This window comes from Saimiri boliviensis, chromosome 10, assembly GCF_048565385.1.
Source record: "Saimiri boliviensis isolate mSaiBol1 chromosome 10, mSaiBol1.pri, whole genome shotgun sequence".
NCBI classification, from domain to species: domain Eukaryota; kingdom Metazoa; phylum Chordata; class Mammalia; order Primates; family Cebidae; genus Saimiri; species Saimiri boliviensis.
In genome coordinates, this window is record NC_133458.1 from 89,409,792 (window position 1) to 89,422,488 (window position 12,697).

General features: G+C 39.9%; 1 protein-coding gene across 1 annotated transcript in view; it reads right to left on the minus strand.

Moving 5' to 3' along the window:
- The window catches only part of TOMM7 (translocase of outer mitochondrial membrane 7), a 176,059-nt gene that overhangs the window by 118,300 nt on the left and 45,062 nt on the right, over positions 1–12,697 (minus strand). The window lies entirely within an intron of this gene.

Sequence of the window (12,697 nt, forward strand, 5' to 3'; positions counted from 1 at the left end):
CCGAGGCAGGTGGATCACGAGGTCAAGAGACCGAGACCATCCTGGTCAACATGGTGAAACCCCATCTCTACTAAAAATACAAAAAAATCAGCAATTTATTTTTTTTTGTCTTTTGCAAAACAATTAGTATGTGATGGAGTGAAAATTACCAAAAACAAAACAAAAACTAACCCCAGTAATTTGAGAAACACTGATCTAACTCACTCAAGCATGATATATATATATATATATATATATATATATATATATGGTTAAACCACACACACACACACACACACATATATATATTTGTGTGTGTGTGTGTGTGTCTGTGTGTGTGTGGTTAAACCAGATGTAACTGCCAGTACATCTGGTTAAACCACACACACACATATATATTAAACAACACACACACACATATATATGTGTGTATACATATATATGTGTGTGTGTGTATACATATGTGTGTGTGTGTGTGTGTGTGTGTGTGTGTGTGGTTTAACCAGATGTAACTGCCAATAATCTGCCATTTTGATCTTCAAATGGTAGATGTAATACATGGATGTTTTGGATGTTTATTTTACTATTAGTCTTTAAAGACTGGTTTCAAATAGTGGATATAACGAAGCCTCTGTTCTGACATGTATACACTATGATCCTAGATAAGCCCCTACACTCTTCTTCTGGACCTATTTACTCTTGTGTTGCATACAGCTCTCTAAGGCTTGGCTTGGTTTCTCCAGCATTCAACAAAATTGGAAGTGGGACCAAGAGTTGCTATAGGTAAACTCATAGGCAACAGCATGAAATATCAGCTAGATGCGAAACAGAAAAACTACAAAAAGTTGAAAATAACTATCTGGGGGTATTTAATGATGGGGCAAATACCTTGCTATTTTTCAATAGACCCTAGAAACATCACTGAACCCACTTATATTTAAAGTCCTAAGTAATCAAAAAACAACAATTTACAACGGTTACCTTGATGGGGAGGTATATAACACATTTCTGATTCAAAATGCCAAATACACAGTTTTAGAGCTTAAAGAAGCAAATCCTCAGTTCCTCAAAGAATTTATCCATTTGGACAATTTTAGTCCCAAGTGAATAATTTCTACATGACAGCAGAACGCAAAATTGATAGGATTCAGATATTATCATTAGACAAACTAAACATTATTTAAGATACACACACACACACACACACACACACACACACACACGTGTATACCTTCCTTGGGTATAACATTAATCACAATCAGCAGTTTTCCTTCTATTCATATTCAGCTTCCAGGAAGATCAAAGCTGTTAAACTAATAAGGCTCTGAATAATTGCCTTGCTAGAACCTGGTTAAAACTGGCTGAGACAGTCAGGCCCCAGCTGTCATGTGTTCATCCATTTGTAAACTCCTTAGTATGTCCTTGATATAAGAAGACATGTTGGTGTAGTTTGTACTTTAAAAGAATATTACAGTGGGTTGGGGGATGTCCATTACACTCAAGCCCCTATAATTGTCCATACAATATCTACCTTGGATGGCCAATTGAGAGCAGTTCCTCTACCCATGTCCCAGCTAGGTGGACCAGTGCTATTGGCCTGGAGCCAGGTTATTCTGGATGCTGCATAAGGAAGAATGGGATAGATCAGGGAACAAGACTGGAGGAGTAGACCGAACTTAGGTAACCACTGTAAACTCAGGAAAGAGACCATAATTGACTCAAATAACACAGGTTTGAACTGCAAAGTTCTGCTTATATGTGGATTTTTCAACAAATATATTGGAAACATTTTGGAGATTTACAATAATTTGAAAAAAAAACCTCACAAACCCACAGTTGAAAAATAGTGAAAAAATAAAGAAAAAGATATGTCATGAAGGCTTAAAATATACGTAGATATTAGTCTACTTTATCATTTGCTACCATAAAATACACACAAATCTATTATCAAAAGTTAAAATGTATCAAAACACATGTAAACACAGTCAAGACAAATGTAACCAAATATATGGTATCAAATTGTAACTACATAAAATTAACTGTAGTAATACTATACTATTTTAATAATTTGGTAGCCACCTCCTGCTGCTGCAGTAAGCTCAAGTATCACAAGCATATGCATAAAACACCATGTAACACTAATTATCTTCAAGTGAACATTTCATCTTTCCAGTAAATTGTGTGTCACAGTAAAAGTGAACCACTCTTGTGGTTCCTGAGCTTAAGTGTTACCATTAACCTTAAATAACACCAGGGGACCCATATAAAGTGCCACTAGTAAGTAATGCTGTTAATGCTCCCAAAAAGCAGAACAAAGTTATAACATTACAAGAAAAAGTTGAATTGTTTGATGTGTAGCATAGATAGAGATCTGCATCTCCATTGTGTCTGCCATTTCAAGATAGATAAATCCAGTGTAGGGACCATTGTAAAACAAGAAAAGAAAATTTGTGAAGCTGTCAATGCAGCTATGCCAGTAGGTGCAAAAATTTTGCACTTTCTGCAAAACACCTTTCTGTCTCATGTTGAAAATGTGACTTTTATGTGGGGCAGCATTGCTACAAGAAAGGCACATCTATAGGCTTGAATAAAATTAGAGAAAAAGTGAAGTCATTAAATAATAACTTAAAAGGAAGATGAAGGATATAAAGATGGAGAATTTAATGTCAGCAAAGGATGGTTTGATAATTTTAGAAAGAGGTTTTGCTTTAAAAATGTCAAGATAGGCCAGGCGCGATGGCTCAAGCCTGTAATCCCAGCACTTTGGGAGGCCGAGGCGGGTGGATCACGAGGTCAAGAGATCGAGACCATCCTGGTCAACATGGTGAAACCCCGTCTCTACTAAAAATACAAAAAACTATCTGGGCATGGTGGTGCGTGCCTGTAATCCCAGCTACTCAGGAGGCTGAGGCAGGAGAACTGCCTGAGCCCAGGAGGCGGAGGTTGCAGTGAGCCGAGATCACGCCATTGCACTCCAGCCTGGGTAACAAGAGCGAAACTCCGTCTCAAAGGAAAAAAAAAAAAAAATGTCAAGATAACAGGAGAAGCAGCTTCTCCTGACCAAGGTGGCTGAGGCGTGAGCCAGCCTGTGGCCGGGTCAGAGGGCCACCCGCATGCAGCAGTGGCGCAGTAGGCATGGCAGGATGCCATGGTGCTATTCAGAAAATCAAGAAGGAGGTTCCCTTGGCTGTGATTTCCCCCTCCCCAATCTTCCTTCCACATGAAAAAAAAGAAGAAGAAGAAAGACAGAAAAAAGAAAATCATGGAAGAGAAAGGATATCTGCCTGAACAGGTTTTTAATGCAGATGAAAGTGCCCTCTTTTGGGAAAAAAAAAAAAAAAAGCCGCAAAGGATATTTATTAGTAAAGAAGACAAGTAAGCCCCAAGATTTAAGGCAGAAAGAAAGAAGCTAACTCCACTGTTTTGTGCAAATGCAGTCAGGTTTATGATCAGGACTGCTCTTATCTATAAAGCTGCTAACCCCTGAGCCTTGATGAGAACAGAGAAATACCAACTGTAAGTATTTTGGTTATACGACGAAAAGGCCTGAACGGCAAGAACCCTTTTTCTGGATTCATTCTATTGACACTTTGTCTCTGAAGTCAGGAAGTACCTTGTCAATAAGGGGTTGTCTTTTGAAGTTCTTTTAATATTGAACAATGCCCCTGGCCACCCAGAACCCTAGGAGTTCACACTGAAGGCTCTGAGATGGTCTATCATTATTGCCCCCAAACACAAGGTCTCTAATTCAGCCTCTAGATCAGCAGGTCATAAAGACCTTGAAGCTCATTACACAGTATATTCTCTAGAAAGAATTGTCAACATTATGAAATCAAACACTGACAGAACATTATGAAAGCCTGGAAGGACTACATCATTGATGATACACCATTGCTACAGAAAAACAATGGATACACCATCGTTACAGAAAAAGACATGAAATCCATCAAGCCCAAAATAATACCTTCCTGCTGGAGAAAGCAGTCCAGATGTTGTACATGACTTCACAGGATTTATAAACGAGCCAATCAAGGAAATCATGAAAGAAACTGTGGATATGGCAAAAAGAGTGCAGTGGAGGGGGTGGGTGGTAAAGAGCTTCAAGATAGAGACCTGGGAGATATTTAAGAGCAAATAGACACCACACTAAAGAAATTAACAGAAGATGGTTTGATAGAGATGTGCACTTCTGAACCAGTGCCAGAGGATGAGGAAGATGTAGAAGCAGTGCCAGGAAACAAATGGACATTAGACCATCAGGGCCAGGAAACAAACGGACATTAGACCACCAAGGCCAGGAAACAAACTGACATTAGACCATCTGGCAGAAGAGTTCTGATGATTCAAGACTGCTTTGGACTTCTTTTAAGTCATGGACTCTGCTATGTTTGGGCACTAAAATGAAAGCAAACAGTGGAAGAAGGATCAGTAGCATATAGAAACACTTTTAAATAAATGTAAAAGCACAAAAGTCAAACAGAAATTATGATGCACTTTTTTTTTTTTTTTTTTTTTTTTTTTTTTAGATAGAGTTTCGCTCTTGTTACACAGGCTGGAGTGCAATGGAGCGATCTCGGCTCACTGCAACCTCCGCCTCCTGGGTTCAAGCAATTCTCCTGCCTCAGCCTCCCAAGTAGCTAGGACTACAGGCGTGCACCACCATGCCCAGCTAATTTTCGTATTTTCAGTAGAGACAAGGTTTCACCATGTTGACCAGGATGGTCTTGATCTCTTGATCTCATGATCCACCCACCTTGGCCTCCCAAAGTGCTGGGATTATAGGCAAGAGCCACTACGCCCAGCCATTATGATGTATTTCTATAAAGTTACCCTGAGGGCGCCTGCCTCTCCTGCTCCCTCTACCTCTTCCGCCTCTGTCACCCCAAGATAGCAAGACTAACCCCTCTGTTTTCTCCTCAGTCTACTCAGCATGAAGACAATGAAGATGAATGCCTTTATAATGATCCACTTCATCTTTATTTAAAGATGATCCACTTTACTATTTATGAATAGTAAATTTATTTTCTCTTCCTTATGATTTTCTTAATAACATTATCTCTTCTCTAGCTTACTTTATGGTAAGAATATGATATATTATATATATATATAACATACAGAAGATCTGTTAATCTACTGTTTACATTATTAGTAAGGCTTCTGGTTAATAGTAGACTATTAGTAGTTAAGTTTTGGGGAAATAAAAAGTTTTATAAGGATTTTTAGACCACGCAGGGGGATGGTGCTCTTAGCCCTCACTTTGCTGAAGGGTCAACTCCATACTGTTAATACTCTAAACTAAGGAAGGGAATAGGAGTGTTCTCAGGAGATAAAATCACAGAGCATGAGGATTGAATGAAAGAGAAAAGGAGCTAAGGAAGACTCCCAAGTTGCTGGCTTAAGCAAATGGAAAGATGGTGGAAGCATTCACTGACATTTTGAGAAAACAGATTTAGGAAGAAATATAAGTTTCATTTTAACATGTTGTTTCTTAAGATAATTTGTAAGATACCAAAATTAAGACATCCAGAATGGATATTGTTTTCTTATTCAGAAAAGACATAAAACTTTGAGGAATGTTTAGAATTTCAGTGTTTCACACCTCACTCCTAACTTATTTTTATACGGTGGAAATAGCTGAAATATACATAGCCTATATTTTGCTACCAAATCTGCTACAAACTAGCTGTATGACGGGAGATATCACTGAACCTTTCTCAGCTTCTGTTTCCATAAGGAGATAGAAAAACTTGCCCTCACTTGTTCATAGGGTAGGTAATTCAACTATGAGCATTTTGAAAATGAAAAAGGGAAATCAATGTCTGGAGTTACTATTGTCTTTTGAATTAAAAAAAAAAAAAACTAAGCCATTTATTTTATTTGCTTTTATGAAGATATCATTTCTAAAACAGAAGGAGGCAAGATTAGAAGAGTTTTACACTTTTAAAACAGAGTTTTACATACACCAAAAAAGTTTTAAAGGAACTATTTTACTGCAATTATTTTTAAAGGGCTCAGTATAAATTTTAAGTTTAATTCAGCAACTCACAGAATTTAAATGAAAAGAATAAACCCTCCTGAGTTCCCATTTTCTGAAAGCTATTCACATTTTAAGCATTAAACCACTCGGCATAGATTTTTCTGTTACCATTTTGAAGATGTTGGAAGCATTAAACATAAAAGCTGTCATTGTTAAGTAACGACGGTTTTTGTGTCATTGTTAAAGACACAAAAAGAGAAAATAGCATAAATGTTATGTGCATATGCTTTTAAATCAGAAGTTCTGAGTTCTAATTCTGTCTCTACCAGTTAATAGCTATCTGAATTTAAACATTAAAATTAGCCATTATTTAAATATTCTGACCCCCAGATTTTTCTAATCCGTGAAATATAAATAATAAATGTATTATCCGCCGGGCGCGGTGGCTCAAGCCTGTAATCCCAGCACTTTGGGAGGCTGAGGCGGGTGGATCACGAGGTCAAGAGATCGAGACCATCCTGGTCAACATGGTGAAACCCCGTCTCTACTAAAAATACAAAAAATTAGCTGGGCATGGTGGCGCGTGCCTGTAATCCCAGCTACTCAGGAGGCTGAGGCAGGAGAATTGCCTGAGCCCAGGAGGCAGAGGTTGCGGTGAGCCGAGATCGCTCCATTGCACTCCAGCCTGGGTAACAAGAGCGAAAACTCCGTCTCAAAAAAAATAAAAAATAAAAAATAATTGTATTATCCTCAGGGAGTGGTTAGAAGGATTAAATGAGAACGTATATGCAAAGCAGTTAGTGCTGTGTTTGAGAGTAATTAAATATGTCATAAAATCAGAATGAAAAATGGTTAAGAAATACATGTAGCCGGGCGCAGTGGCTCAAGCCTGTAATCCCAGCACTTTGGGAGGCCGAGGCGGGTGGATCATGAGGTCGAGAGATCGAGACCATCCTGGTCAACACGGTGAAACCCCGTCTCTACTAAAAATACAAAAAATTAGCTGGGCATGGTGGCGCGTGCCTGTAGTCCCAGCTACTCAGGAGGCTGAGGCAGGAGAATTGCCTGAACCCAGGAGGCGGAGGTTGCGGTGAGCCGAGATCGCGCCATTGCACTCCAGCCTGGGTAACAACAGCGACACTCTGTCTCAAAAAAAAAAAAAAAAAGAAATACATGTAAAGCTGATTAGCCTCCATAGTAATCAAATTTTAAAAGTTTTTATTTTACTTTGTTACTCAGAACATTTAGTGATGGAAAGGCATTCTATTCCTAAGAATAAATGGATAAAACCTTTCTGGAAAACGCTTTTGTAATATGCTGGCAAAAGCCTTAAAAATGTTTATGCCAGATGCAGTGGCTTGTACCTATAATCTCAGCTACTCAGGAGGCTGAGGCAGGACGACTGCTTGAACCCAGGAGGTTGATTTACGCGCACTCCTGCCTGGGTGACAGAGCCAGATCTTGTCTCTTAAAAAAACAAAACAAAACATTACTTGACTCATTCCATTTTTAAGAATCACTTCTTAGAAAACAATCAGATACAAGCTGGGCGTGGTGGCCCACACCTATAATCCCAGCACTTTGGGAGGCCAAGGTAGGCAGATCACTAGAGACCAGGAGTTCAAGAGCAGCCTAGGAAACACGGCGAAAGCTGTCTCTACTAAAAATATTTTTAAAAGCCTGGCATGGTGGTGTGTGCTTGTAATCCCAGTTACTCAGGAGGCTGAGGCATGAGAATCCTTTGAATCCGGGAGGCAGAGGTTGCAGTGAGCTGAAATCGCACCACCACACTCCAGCCTGAGTCACAGAGTGAGACTCTGTCTCCAAAATAATAATAATAATAATATAAAAATAAATAATAGAAAATAATCAGATATAAAGATACAGAATCATATATCTGAATCAGAAATTACCTAAATGTTTCAGTCCAGAAAAATCGCTTAATAAATTATAGTACATCACCTTCCAAACTGATGCACTGAGATTCAGATCAGGGCACATCATCTCTGTGGTATCCTTACCAAAAATGCATAACCTGAATTTAATCATGAGAAAATGTCAAACAAACTCAAACTGAAGAACATTCTACAAAATAAGTTGAGGTAATAAAAGACAACAAAAAATGAAGGAACTATCCCCAAACGGAGAAAACAAAGGAGACACTACAGCTTAATGCATGGCATGGTCCTAGATATTAAAGGAGCAATTCATGAAATTTGGGCAAGGTCTGAAGATTAAAGTATTGTATCATAGTTAATTTTCTGGTTTTGATAATTGTACAGGATTATGTAAGATGTTAACATTTGCAAAAGCTGGCTGAAAAGTATACTAAATATCTTTGTACTCTTTTTGCAACATTGGGTAAGACAAATTATTTCAAGACGAAAGTTTTAAAATTAAAAAATTAAATGACATTCACACAGTGATTATGCAGCCATTTAAAAGGTTTATAATTAATCTGCATGGCATTGGAAAATGCTCAGTACATGGCATTATGGAGAGAAAAAAACAAAAGCCAGTTTATCCACTGAAAACTGAAGCCCAGAATGAATCCACTAAAATCTTGAGTGGCCATTTCTAACTAGAAGATTACAGATGCTATGTTCTCAATTAATTTTTTAGTTTCATATTTCCCAGTTTTTCTACCATGAACATTCACCACTTTTAAAATTGGTGGGAGGATGCTATTTTTAAACACGTACCATGAATTTTGCATCACAAAAATTTACTTAGACATATTTCTTCTCCTTGGTTTTAATAAAGAACATTTTTTTCAATACTTTGAGTTTTCAAAACTATGCTTTTGATAAGCCAACAATAAGTCTTGGATTATGTGAGTTTCTTAATTTGGCATCAGTAACCAAAAGTGCTTAGTCGTTTCCCTAACTACTTGGAAATAAATTCTTGGCCCTCTGTCTTCTTAAGTTCTGTGGATCTCATGTTGAAACAGTTGCTTCATTTCCACTAAATAATTGGAACTATTCCCTGGGTCGTCAGAGCAGCTCAAACCCATGCCCATCTGAATCTCAGTCAAGAATCGAAGGAACAGGAACCTAATCATTTTTCCTCAGCCCGTTGCAAATCAAGAGGGGAATGCATTTGTGCTGAAGACCAGAGTATTAAAAAGAAAGCACATTTTGCTAGGAGACAAGTCAAGGTGGCCACCAGGAGTCTTGGACCTCTTGGCTTCAGATGACAATCTTCTGAGTAATCCGGATGTTTAGCAAGGCACACTTGAGGGCGTGTAAAGCATGGCTCCTATCTCAAAATACCACCCCTGTGAGGTAATGTACATGACACCGTTGTGCACTGTGTCTGCCCCTTCCATCCAGGCAGTGGCCAAAAAAGCTGTATTTTCTTGGCTGTAGAAGAATTTTTAATTTCAAAACTTACTGACGCCACCCCTACCATCCAAGTACAATATGTCATCTACCAACATTTCACTAAGCAAGTAATTCCAGAACAGAACTGGTTGCAGGCCCACCAGAGGAGAAAGAGGGTGGGGAGCTGGGATTCAGAAGGCACTATGGACGGGCACCTGGAAAAGAGAGGTGCAGGACTCCTGCAGCAAGTACTGCCAAGCCATGGTCCGCTCTAGCGCCATCCTCCTTAGGCGTTCACTGCTACCTGCTTGGCCAGCATCAGCCTGCCCTCCCAGGGTTATGAATACATGCCCTCCTCTGCTCCATAAGCACTCCCCTAACATCAACCCGACAAGCTCAAAGCCAAGCCCCAGTTTATCTTTTCAGAATTCCTGCTCTCTGCCTCAAAGCCCAACTCCAGCCACAGTTCTGGGCGTTGTACATTGTTGCATCCTTACCCAGCTAGTTTTAGCTTTCAACCACAACTGTATCCCTGCCATCTCTGCTTCAATGTCATGTGTCATCTCTGCAGAACAAACATGACCCACCAGCTCCCAAGGCATGCAGTATCATTTGCTCAGTCACTCAGCCCATCGCTACCTGCCTGGACCCTCACGGCCTCACCACTTGCCTCCTGAGCCTTCCATGCCCCTCCCGTGTTCCACCTCCACCATCTGCTTTCTACACTCTGCCTTTTAGGGGCTCAGTCTCCCCACTAGTTTATACCATCTCCCGTGTCCTGTTTTTATTTATGCTTGGCCTTGTTCCAGAAAAGACAAGACAACACATACTCTAGTCCTACCATGTTTTCTCAGGTGGGTTTCTTAACCCATGTGGCTTCTCATTCTGTTTGCCCTATGAAGCACAGGGATCCAAGGACAGCGTTTCTCTGTGATATCAATTTCTGCACCATCTAAGACAGGTCAACAGTAGTGGCAGAGGCTATCATCGTAGCAAAGGGAAAACAATGGCAAAACCACTGATGTTGAACTACCAGCCAAAAGCTAAGTGAGGTATTAAGACAGTAAAGCCGGGAGCACCAGGACAGGAGCTCAGACCTCTTACCAGACAGATGCTGCTCTCCCGCTCCCCCTGCTGGACACTGAGGTCCTGGGGAGATGCATCCAAAGTCCACAGGCCCCAGCTGATCAGATACCTATGTTTGCCTCAAGGGGTGTAGACTAAACGTTAAAGAGAAGCCACACTTGCTAATCATATTTAATTATTGTCGGCCGGGCGCGGTGGCTCAAGCCTGTAATCCCAGCACTTTGGGAGACCGAGGCGGGTGGATCACGAGGTCAAGAGATCGAGACCAACGTGGTCAACATGGTGAAACCCCATCTCTGCTAAAAATACAAAAAAAAAAAAAAAAAAAAAATTAGCTGGGCATGGTGGCGCGTGCCTGTAATCCAGCTACTCAGGAGGCTGAGGCAGAAGAATTGCCTGAACCCAGGAAGCGGAGGTTGCGGTGAGCCGAGATCGCGCCATTGCACTCCAGCCTGGGTAACAAGAGCGAAACTCCGTCTCAAAAAAAAAAAAAAAAAAAAATTATTGTCAATGACAAATTAGAGTAACAGAGTACCCCTCAGTGGAAAAAGGTAGGTGCTGCTTTTTTAGACAAGACTGGCTCTGACCCCCCATTCTGTCACATTCTAGTTAGGATATTAGGAAAGTTATTCTGAGTGTCCCTGGGCCTCAGTTTCCCCAACTGTAAAGTACAGATGACAATACCCACCCCATATGGTTGATATGAAGATTAAATGAGATAAACAGTGCCTGGCCTGTTGCAGGCATCCAGTTGTTACTGTCCCTGCCGACTGGCACCTAAGCACAGCAAGTCCCTATCTTTACAAAAAACAAAAAATAAAAAAATTAGCCAGGCATGGTGGCATACAACTGTAGTCCTAACTACCAAGAAGACTGAGGCAGGGGGATCGCTTGAGCTGGGAGTTCAAGGCTGCAGTGAGCTATGATTGTACCACTGTACTCTAGCCTGCAGGACAGAGCAAGACCCTATCTAAATTTTTTTTTTTTTAGTTTAAGTGACTGATAGCCAAGAGATGGAAGCAGGTAGAGATGATCCAGATAATGAAGTTAGAAAGAAAGATTTCAAAATAACTATATTAATATGTTATTAATATGTTAAAGAAAATAGGGGTAAAGATTGACAATGAGAATGAAAAGATGAAGTATAAAATCAGAGAATTAGAATCTTTTTTAAGAGAATGAAGTAGACATTCAATAATTGTAAAATATTCAGATAAATATTCTTAATTATCAGAAATTAAGAATTTATGAGCTGGATTCACAGTGCAAAAGAAAAGATTAATTAATTTGAAGACAGATCAAAGGAATATATCCAAACTCAAACACAGAGAGAAAAAATAACAGTCACCTTGAATATATTATCTGAGAAATACTCCCCTCATTCACTTCTCTTTTTCTTCTCCTTTCTCCTAGGCAACTTATTTTTTCTAATTTAAAAAAAAAAAAAAGGCGACAGTGGGATGTAAAATAATACTTGGCTAGGTACAGTGGCTCATGCCTATAACCCTAACACTTTAGAAGGCCGAGGTGGGAGGATCCCTTAGGCCCAGGAATTCAGGACCAGCCTGGCAACATAGGGAAACTCCATCTCTAAAAGAAAAAATATATATATATAGCTGTGTGAAGTGGCATGAGAGGATCCCTTGAGCATGGGCATTCCAGCCTAGGCAACAGAGAAAGACTCTGTCCCAAAAATAAAATAAAAATTTAAAACAAAATATACAAAAGGAAAGCTTGGAAAATATTTGCTCTAATCAAAGTCAAAAGACAAACGGGAAAAATATCTACCATTCACATCACAGATATAATTTCTATAAAATAGAAAAGGATCTATAGGCTGGGTGTGGTGGCTCACACATGCAATCCCACCACTTTGGGAGGCTGAAGCAGGAGGATTGCCTGAACCCTGCAGTTCAAGATCAGCCTGGGCAACATGGTGAGACCCCCATCTCTATTACTTAAAAAATAAATAATAGGCCAGTCACGGTGGTTCACACCTATAATCCCAGCACTTTGGGAGGCCAAGGAGGGTGGATCACGAGGTCAAGAGATCGAGACCATCCTGGCCAACATGGTGAAACCCCACCTCTACCAAAAATACAAAAAAATTAGCCAGGCATGCTGGCACATGCCTGTGGTCCTCAGAAGGCTGAGGCAGAAGAATCGCTTGAACCCAGGAGGCGGAGGTTGCAGTGAGCCGAGATTGTGCCACTGCACTCCAGCCTAGTGACAGAGCAAGACTACGTCTCAAAAATAAATAAATAAATAAAATAAATAAATAATAGAACCTATAAATTGATATGGAAAAGGCCAACATGCCAACAGAAAATGC